Source organism: Choloepus didactylus, assembly GCF_015220235.1.
Source record: "Choloepus didactylus isolate mChoDid1 chromosome Y unlocalized genomic scaffold, mChoDid1.pri SUPER_Y_unloc7, whole genome shotgun sequence".
NCBI lineage: Eukaryota > Metazoa > Chordata > Mammalia > Pilosa > Megalonychidae > Choloepus > Choloepus didactylus.
Window position 1 is genome coordinate 56,516 of NW_023637629.1, and position 10,986 is coordinate 67,501.

Here is a 10,986-nt window from a genome sequence, read left to right on the forward strand (position 1 = left end):
GAAAAAGTCAATTATCAAATTTATATGGAAGCATAAGGGGCCCCAAATAGCTAACGTCACCTTGAAAAACAAGAACGATGATGGAGGACTCACACTTCCCAATATTAAAACTTATGACAAAGCTACAGTAATAAAAATAGCATGGTAGCCACTGCCATGCCTGGGCTCCTTCAGGCCAGCCTTTCCAGTGCTGCCTCATGGAGCTCATGGTGGAGCAGCAGTGGCTGGCATGTCAGTCACCACCTCTGGCACAGGGGGCACAGCTAGAGGCCAGGCAAGCACCAATAACATGTCAGATACCAAGGTAAAAGTTGCCATCAGAGTCTGCCCCATGAACCAATGAGAACTGGAACTGAACTCCACGTACATAGTAGAGATGGAAGGAATTCAAATAGTCCTGTACCCTCTTCCTTCTAACACCAAACAGGGTGAAAGGAAACCTCCAAAGGTATTTGCCTTTGATTATTAGTTTTGGTCCATGGATGAACCTAACACTACAAAATATGCTGGTCAGGAAATGATTTTCAAGTGCCTTGGGGAAGGAATTTTTGAAAAGTCCTTTCAAGGGTATAATGCTTGCATTTTTTGCATATGGAAAGTTTCAGGAAAATCTTTCTCTATTATGGTCAATGCTGAGTAGCTGGGCCTTATTCCAAGACTTTGTTGTGCTGTATTTCCAAAGGATCTCTTTGAAGCAAAATGAATCAAAGACCTTTAAAGTTGAAGTTGCCTATTTGAAAATTTATAATGAGAAAGTTCAAGATCTTTCAGACCCCAAAGAGGGCAGGCAGTCTCCTAAAGTCAAGAGCATAAAGTTTTGGGACCATATGTGGATGGTTTATCTCAACTGCCTGTAAAAAGCTTTGAGGATGTTGAGTCATTGATGCCTGAGGGAAACAAATTTCAAATAGTAGCTGCAACAAACATGAATGAAGAAAGTAGTCACTCCCATGCTGAGTTCAACATAATAATTACACAGACACTTAATGATCTGAAGTCTGGGAACTCAGGAGAGAAGGTCAGTAAGGTCAGCTTTGTAGATCTGGCAGGTAGTGAATGAGTATCTAAGACAGGAGCTGCAGGAGAGTGACTGAAAGAAGGCAGCAACATTAACAAGTTTTTTACAACCTTGTGGGCTATATCTTCACTGGCTGACCAGGCAGCTGGCAAGGGGAAAAACAAATTTGTGCCTTAACAAGAGTCAGTCCTCACTTGGCTTCTTAAGGACAATTTGGGGGGGGGGGGCAACAGACAGACCTCCATGATAGCCACTATTAGCCCAGCAGCAGACAACTACAAAGAGACCCACATCCTCTCCATGTTCAGATACACAGACAAAGCCAAAAGGATTTTCATACATGCTATTGTCAATGAGGATCCTAATGCAAGGGTCATCTGAGAACTGCGAGAGGAAGGGGAAAAACTGAGAGAGCAGCTCTCATAGGCTGAGGCTATGAAGGCCCCTAAATTGAAGGAGAAGCTAGAAGAATCTGAAAAGCTGATTAAAGAACCAACAGTTATTTGGAAAGAGAAGCTGAGTAAAACAGAAGAAATTGCACAGAGGAGACAGTGGCAACTTGAAGGTATGGGGATTTCCCTTGAGACATCTGGCATCAAGATGGGAGATGACAAGTGCTGTTTAGATAACCTAAATGTGGACCTGCTCTCAATGAAATCCTCATTTATTATTTAAAGGATCATACCAGGGCAGGTGCAGATACCTCTTAAGACATACAGCTCTTTGGTATAGGAATTCAGCCTGAGCACTGTGAAATTGATATTGCATCCGATGGGGATGTTTTTCTTACTCCAAAGGAAAATGCAAGGCCCTGTGTAAATGGTGCCCTCATGTGCAGTACCATCCATCTATGGCACAGTGATAGAATCCTGTGGGGAAATAAACACTTCTTTTAGAATTAATTAACCTAAGAGGAAATGACGACATTGGTTGAAAGACTTTGAAAAAGAAACACGTCCAACAGAGCATGACCTGGATGCAGCCAGTGTAGCTTCTTCAGAACCAGAGTACAACTATGAATTTGCACAGCTGGAAGTCATCATGAAAATGCTGAACAGTAATGACCTAGTTCAAAATGTGGTTCAGGTCCTGGAGAAACAATACCTAGAAGAATAAGAGTGCCCTTGAAGAGCAGCGGCTTAAGAATGAGTGGGAACTGGAGCAGCTCCACCAGCAGCTGTCCCATGAGAGACAGCCTCTGAGCAGTGACCCCAACCACTTGGTCTACAGCAGCGATACAGCCCAGCAGAATGTGACCCTGTGGGCAGAGGAGAGGGATGAACTCTTCTGACAAACAAAGCCTGATTAAGAGAGAACAGCTATTTAAGGCTAATACCTTGGTGAGGGAAGCAAACTTCTTCACTGGGGAAATGAACAAACTCACTGATTACCAAGTGACTCTTCAGATCCCTGCTGCAAACCTCAGTGCCAATAGAAAGAGAGGAAAAATAGTGAGTGAGCCAGCTATTCAAGTGAGTAGGAAAGGTAGGAGAACCCAAGCTTAGACCATTGAGAAGCTGGATAATACATTAATTGATATGAAAGATCTTTATCAAGAGTGGAAGGAGGCAAAGAGACTCTACAGAAAACAAGGTGACCCTTCCTATGAAGCCCAAGAGAATCAGTCTAACAAGTGTGGCTAATGTGTTCTTGGAGTGCCTATTCTGTTATGTGAGACTTCAGTACACAGTCTGCATCAGCCAGCAGAGGGAGGTTGCAGACATCACCAAGTGGAAGTGATGCATGTTACCAGAGCTGTTCCAAAGCATATGGTGGAAGATGACTCCTCAGAGAACTCCAATGAAAGTGGGAGCCTTGACATCTGTGCTGGTTTGGGTGTATTATGTCCCCCCAAACACCATTATCTTTAATGCAATGTTGTGGGGGCAGATTATTTAGTGTTGATTAGATTGGAATTCTTTGATTTAGTGTTTCCATGGAGATGTGACTCAAACAACTGTGAGTGAAACATTTGATTGGTTAATTTCCATGGAAGTGTTACCCCGCCCATTCAGGGTGGGTGTTAATTGGATCACTGGAACCATAGAAAGGAGTTCACAGACAGAAGAAGCTCAGAGTAGCTAAGAGTGACATTTTGGAGAGCAAATGAGATTGACATTTTGCATTTGACATTTGACATTTGACACTTGGCATTTAGCTGCAGCTAAGAGAGGACAGAATGTCCCAAGAGCAACATTTTGGAGAATGCCATTTTGAAATGCAACCTGGGAGCAAGTGGATGCTAGCCACATGTTTTCTGAGGTAACAGGTTTTCCAGAAACCAATGGCCATCCTTCAGTGAAGGTACCCTATTGATGCCTTACCTTAGACACTTTATGGCCTTAAGACTATAACTGTGTAACCAAATAAACCCCCTTTATAAAAGTCAATCTATTTCTGGTATTTTGCATAACAGCAGCGTTAGCAAACCAGAACAACATCATAGACAGCAGCAGGGAGATGATTCACTGAGTCAAAAAACTGACATGCTGAGAAAAAATTAAGAGGCAATAGGGCTGCCCTTAAACCTCTCAAATTTTTTCTTCTATCAATACACATTCTGGGACCTGTGTGAGTCTATGGTGGCCACTCCAGTGGTGAACCCAAAGGTGACTTTCCCACTGTCCAAGTATGCCCTTACACAGACACTTTCTCTCACTGTAAGTACTATGTGGTAAATGTAACAGAAGAATTTTTGGAGATCATTTCAGATAGAGTACTGACAACTGAAGTGTGGTGCCACTGGTGTGCAGGAAATGGTAGCTCCAACTGGGGAATCAATTCTCTTCATGCTAAAACAAGAATGTTGCATGACAGGTGGAATGAAGTAACTTGCAGAATAGAAATGTGGATCTCCATATTAGAATTGAATGAGTTGGGGGAATATGCTGCAGTGGAACTTCATCAGGTCAAAGATGTTAACACAGGAGGCATATTTCAACTAAGACAGGGTGATTCCCATACGGTGCAAGTAACAGTGAAGCCTGTGCAGCATTCAGAGACATTGTCCCTCATGGTTGAGCCATTTTGTCTGTATCCATTGGATGTATAACAACCAGGTCCACCAAGCTCCAGAGAGGGCTGGACAGTTGCCAGGAAGCAGATTTAAACTGTATAAGAGAGAAATGGTCTGATGCACTCATTAAATTTGAGAATACTTAGATGTACAGATTTAAAAAGTCAATGATAAAAAAGAGAAAATGGAAGATGATGTGGAGTGTGAAGCCGTGTTCATAGAACAGAAGGTTTGTCTGACTGGAGAAAGGAATGCTGTGCTGGTCCCAGCCCCAGGCAGCAGGATCCCAGAGGCTCCTGCCAACTGCATACAGCCTTCTAGAATGGAAACCCACATACCACTTATCTTCCTTGATTTGAATGTGGATGACCTCAGTGCTAAAGAGCAGCTTGTCAGCCCCCAGGCAATGGGCATGAACTCCATCTTGGACAAGGAGCATGGGAGCCCATTTTTCTACATGCCTATGATAAAGCACAGTGATGAGGAGGTTCCAGCCACAGCCTCTTGGGACTCTCAGTTCATGATTCCATTCACTTGAATAGGGTCACACTACAGAATGAAAGGATTTACCTAATTGTGAAGAACATAGTCCAACTCAGCCATCTGGCTGCTGCAGAATTAGTACTGTGAAAATGGATTGTGGTCAATATTTATAAGCAGCAGAGTTTCACCCAGAGTTTGAAAAGGAGAACATGATTGAAAAATGTGCCTTACTCCTGTGGTGTAACCTATGAAATAGTATCCAATATACCAAAAGCAACAGAGGAGATAGAGGACCGGGAAATGCTGGCTCTCATTGCAGCGAGGAGCAAAAATGAAGGCACATGGGGCTGGGATATGTACACTGAAAAGTACATGCATGGTGTGCTGCAGCTGGAGAACATCCTGAGCTTTGAACATCTGCAGCAGGCTATCACTGTCAAAGAAGCATTTTCCACCAAAGCTCGGCATCTGTTGAGAAGCCTCAGTACACCAAACATTCATAACATCTCTTCCAGTTGAGTAGATCTTTCTGGATTTGACAAATATGATAAAGTTTGGTCAGAGAACCAGTTACACACGTCTTCTCACAGCTCCAGTTACCAAGATGTAGCATGTTGTGGAACTCCATCCAGGGATTCACCTTGAAGGAGTAAAGACAGTTGCACATTAGAGAATCCTCATGCCTCAACAGTCAGTCCTTTTAAAGCATTCTCTCCTCAGCCACCAAAGTTTTTCAAATTCCTTATGCCTGTAAAAGGGGAGCATAAGAAAAGGATAGCTCTTGAAACAAGACCTCTTCTAACCTAGGAGAGCATGCCTCCATCTCAGGCACATAACCCTGGCTGCACTGTAACCTCAGGAAGCAATGGCAGCTGCATGCCAGTAGAACACAATAGAAAACATGAGAAGAATATTGACTTGGAGGATGAAGAAAATGAGCTGGAAGCTATTAAGAGGAAGCTAATAAGTACCTGTGGAGCTTGCAGACTTTTGTGTTTACAATGCCAGCTTGGAGAACAGGGAGTGGTTTTCATCTAAAGTAGATTTGACTAACTCATGGGTCTTGGAGAAAGAAGTGTCTCAGAGCCCTATCACCAGCAGATTACCAGTGGCTACTTTTCCCACAGTGCCTCCAATGCCACCCTGTCTGACATGACAGTCCCTTATAGTGACAGCTCAGACAGGCTGGCCATTCAGATGAAGGATGCAGAAACCAGTGAACATTCTGGACCATCACTTGTGCATGATTTCAGACAGTCCTCAAACACAGAATTGACAGAACTAGAAAGAGGCTTGGTAAAGGGTAATGTCATCAGGGTGCCTCTCAAGGAAAACAGTGCCTTAGCCAAAGGGAGCCCATCATCCCAAAGCATTCCTAAGAAAAACTCTAAAATACTGTGTAGGACTGGCTCCCATTCAGAACTAGACGTCTGCCCCAGCAAAAATAGCCAACTGGTCAAGGAATTCCCCCCCAGGGAAGTGACCATAGAACACACCACAAACATCCTTGAGGACAATTCTTTCATGGAGTTCATAGCTGTGTCAGAAGAGAAAGATTTTGATGGTTTGACAGATTCTTCTGCAGGAAAGTATTTGAATAGGAGGAACCTACCAGGTAAAACTGACAGAATGTCTCTGTTGTGCCAAAGGACACTTGCCAGCTGTGTTCAGCGTCAGAGAGTGACCAGGGTAGCCTGACTGCCAGGTGAAAGGCTGCAAGCACTTCTGTTTCAGGCCACATGGTCACATCTTTGTTCCTCCTGGTGGCCTTGAGAAACCACCAGCCCCCATTTTTAAGACATGCTGTGGCCCTGCCTGACCTTAAACCAGTTCTGGCTCCAAGAAGCGAGAATTATGCTTCTTGGGCCACCTCTTTCCTGAGCTGGAAAAGCGGCACTTTGTCACTTGGGTTGAATCAGCAGCTTCTGCTTTTTCCAGAAAGTAAGAAAATCAAAATCCCAGATTAAGTGGCTGTATTTCTGTTTGCATTCACTACACATCCCACTGTGTTGAAATCTCTACAGATCCAAACAACAAACTTTATTCTTGTACAATTTTAATCAGTTTTTACTGTAGAATCTAGAGTTAATACCCTAATATTTTTATATAAATGATATATATTGTACATATGAAATGTACATCAATAGTTTGGAGACAGAGAATGCTGCACACTAAAATGCAGATAAAGGTGATTTGTAGAAAATCTTAAGGTAGTGGACTTTGTTACAGAGCAACTTGGGCAATTTCTTAAACATGAGTAAAGGAAAAATATATTATTGCATAAGAATGAGGTTGCAAATCCCTCTTTGCAGAAAAGGCTAAAGAAAGCTGTTGTTTATAAGCAAAGAAATTATAGCAGACTGAATATTTTTGCTGTACACATATGTTTGACTGCAAGTTTGGTGCCGTATTTCCCTTGGCTATCCAGTCACACATGCTGCCTTCTCTGTCCTCTGTTTCCTAAGTGCACTGAAAAATCTCACAGCTCTGTCTTTTAATCTTATACCTGGCCCACCACCTACTGACTTGACATTGTCTATTACTGTTGACAGTGGCTGGACTCAGCCTTGGTTCAGCCCAGCCAGGCAGGTGGAATGCAGAGAGCAGTGTTACTATAAGAAAATACAAGGACCTACCAAGAGTTGGCAGGGGTGGGGGGTAATTGGCTTTTGTTTTTTGTATTTTGTTTTGGGTTGGTAGGTTTTGTTATGGTGTGGTTCTGCTGTTGTTATTTTAATTAATTCTGAATAAAGCTGAAGAGATGGATTGAGCTATAAAGTTCATGGGTGCTCTTTTCACCATGGCTATAGGAGATGATCAAATACAGATGACCCTGGTATCCACAACCTCATTCCTAAAATTTTCCCACTTATGGAGATGTTGAAGGATTATGTGTGTGGAAAACTTTTACAAAAGTATTTGTGTCTATTTTCTGTAGATTTCTGTACAATTGGTCTGCATATACAGCTGTAAAAGTCTTGTTAGAGCAAGGGAGAGAATGTATACAACATGCTGTACCTTTTTTCTTTATGTTCTTAGAATCAGTAAATAAGTAAAATATTGGAGACTTTAATGAAAAGCTGCTGATCATGATTTTTGTATATAGTGAGCTGACTAATATTTTACTATAGTCTTTATTTTTAAAAAGATGGTAATTTATATCCTTTTAAACTTTGTTGTATTTAATTGGTACAGATGTTTTGCATGTTTTGGAATATGAACTATTTAATTCAGATTTGAAAAAATAGCATGGTTCTGGCACAAGGACAGTCATATAAATGAATGAAATAGAATTTAGAGCTCAGAAATTAACACTCCCATTTATGTCCAACTGATTTTTAACAAGGTGGCAAAGACCACTCAATTGGGAAAGAATAGTCTCTTGAACAAATGGTGCTGGGAATACTGGATTTCCATTTGCAAAAATGAGGAGGACTCCTTCCTCACACCATATACAGTAGTCAACTCAAAATGTATGAAAGACCTTAATGTAAAAGGTAGAACTATAAAACTCATAGAAGAAAATGTAGGGAAGCATCTTCAGGAACTTGTGTTAGGTAACAGTTCCTTAGACTTTAAACCCAAAGCACAAACAACAAAAGAAAAAATAGATAAATGAGCCCTCATCAAAATTGAAAACTTTTGTTCCTCAAAGTACTTAATCATGAAAGTAAAATGATAATCTACACAATCAAAGAAAATGTTTGGAAACCACATGTCTGATAAAGGTTTAATATCCAGAATACATAAATATATGCTGCAACTTAACAACACAAACAAAAAATTAGTAAGTGAGTGTGCCAGTTTGTATTATGTCCCCCAAATACCATTATCTTCGGTGTAATCTTGTGTGGGCAGATGTTATCAGTGTTGATTAGATTGCAATTCTTTGAGTGTTTCCATGGAGATGCACCCCACCCAACTGTGGGTGATGACTCTGATTGGATAATTTCCATGGAGGTGTTGGCCTGCCCAGTCAGGGTGGGTCTAAATTAAATCACTGGGGCCATATAAATGAGCTGGCAAACAGAAAGGACTCAGTGCAGCTGAGAGCAACATTTTGAAGAGGAGCTACAGCCAAGAGGGACACTGAAGAATGCGCAGGAGCTGAGAGTATCTGCAGACAGTTTGAAGGTGGCCATTGAAAGCAGACTTTTGCTCCGGAGAAGCCAAGAGAGGAAAAATGCCCCAAGAGCAACTAAGAGTGACATTTTTGAGGAACTGCAGCCTAGAGAGGAACATCCTGGGAGAAAGACATTTTGAAACCAGAACCCTGGAGCAGGTGCCAGCCACATGCCTTCCCAGCTAACAGAGGTTTTCTGGACGCCATTGGCCATCCTCCAGTGAAGGTACCCAATTGCTGATGTGTTACTTTGGATGCTTTATGGCCTTAAGACAGTAACTTTGTATAACCAAATAAACCCCCTTTTGTAAAAGACAATCCATTTCTGGTGTTTTGTATTCCTGCAGCATTAGCAAACTAGAACAGATTTTGGTACCGAGAGTGGGGTGCTGGTGCTGCTGAATTTGCAAATACCAAACATGTTGGAACAGCTTTTTAAATGGATAAGGGGAAGTTTCTGGAAGAATTCTGAGGAACTTGATAGAAAAGGCCTAAACTGCTTTGAAGAGACCGTTTGTGGAAATACGGATTCTAAAGATACTTCTGACAAGGCCTTGATCAGGAATGATGAATGTGTTGTTGCGAACTGGAAGAAAGGTGATCCTTGTTTTTAAGGGGCAGAGAATTTAGCAAAATTGAGTTCTGGTGTCAGATGGAAGGAATGATTTGAAAGTGACAACCTGGAATACTTACCTGAGGAGATCTCCAGACTATGTGTGGAGGATGTACCCTAGCTTCTCCTTGCAGCTTATAGTAAAATGCAAGTGGAAAGAGATAAACTGACAACTGAACTCTTGGGTTCAAAGAAACCAGAAGCTAATGGCTTGAAAAATTACAGGCTTCCAGGGGGTGGAATACCAGAAGCTACAGCCCAATGTGAGGATGTAACTAAACATGGAACACAGCCATCATTTCAGTACAAGCCAAGATTGGAAAAGGAGTTAAGCAGAAAGGATTTGTGGAGAGTCCTATTGTCTCATGGCTTTGACCCCTGTGTGCTTCATGCAAAGCCAACAGAATTTTTGTGAGATCTTTATAGATGGAGCCATTACTGATCTGGACTGGAGGAGACAGACAGGGAACAAATTGAAGGAAAAATTTCTTCAAAGACAGAGCTGTGGGGGTTGAGGTCTGGAGTCAAGAGGTCTCAGGCTGGGAGAACAGAGCAGCCCACATGTCTGGAAAGGGTGAGTTTGCCCTGGAGGTCAAGTGCACGCCTTCTGCCTTGATGCTCAGGAAATGTTCTGCCACCCCAAGCACCAAAGAGGGTGGAGTACATTCCCAGGGAATTGGGAAGAGCCTGGCTGCCACCACACTGTTCTGAAGGGGTTAAGCATGTGCCCTGGAGATGGAAGGGTATCCGGGTGCTGCCCCGATGTTTGAGGAGGGTGGAGCTGAGAAGGTGGTCTCCCCAATGTGTGGATATGATGGAGAACTCACCCCAGCATTTGGAGAGAAAAGGGCTGCCAAAAAGGCCTTTAGGGAGGGTTAGATTCCCACTCTCTCAAGCCCCAAGGATGCAATGTCGTTCTGTAAATGACTCTCAGACTTTGAAATCTAATGGAGTTTGTCCTGTGGGTTTTGGGAACTGTTTTGGAAGCACATAACTTGTTCTAAGTTCACAGATCCACAGCTAAAGGAAAATTATGCCTAAGGACTGACCACACCTATAATTGATTTTGATGGGATCATATTGTTACTGAAATGATTTAAGTTTCTGTGTTATTGTTGTAGGATGAATGTATTTTGTATATGGAAAGATAATGTCATTTTGGGGTACAGAGGGTGGAATGTGCCAGTTTGAATGTATTATGTTCCCCCAAACACCATTATCTTTGATGTAGTCTTGTGTGGGCAGATGTTATCAGTGTTGATTAGATTGTAATTCTTTGAGTGTTTCCATGGAGATGTGCCCCACCAGCTGTGGGTGATGACTCCGATTGGATAATTTCCATGGAGGTGTTACCCCACCCATTCAGGGTTGGTCTGAGTTAAATTACTGGAGCACTACATAAGATCAGACAGAAGGAGCAAGCTGCTACAGCCAAGAACGACACTGAAGAATGCCCAGAAACTGAGAGAGGAACTGCAGTTTGATGACAGCCATTGGAAGCAGACTCTTGCTCCAGAGAAGCTGAGAGAGGACAAATATTCCGAGTGCAACTAAGAGTGACATTTTTGAGGAACTACAGCCTAGAGAGGAACATCCTGGGAGAAAGCCATTTTGAAACCAGAACTTTGAAGCAGATGCCAGCCATGTGCCTTCCCAGCTAACAGAGGTTTTCTGGACACCATTGGCCATCCTCCAGTGAAGGTAACCAATTGCTGATGTGTTACCTTGGACGC

General features: G+C 42.5%; 1 pseudogene; it reads left to right on the forward strand.

Annotated features, from left to right (window-relative positions):
• Positions 1-289: 289 nt before the first annotated feature.
• LOC119525983 lies at positions 290-6,215 on the forward strand (annotated as a pseudogene).
• Positions 6,216-10,986: the final 4,771 nt, after the last annotated feature.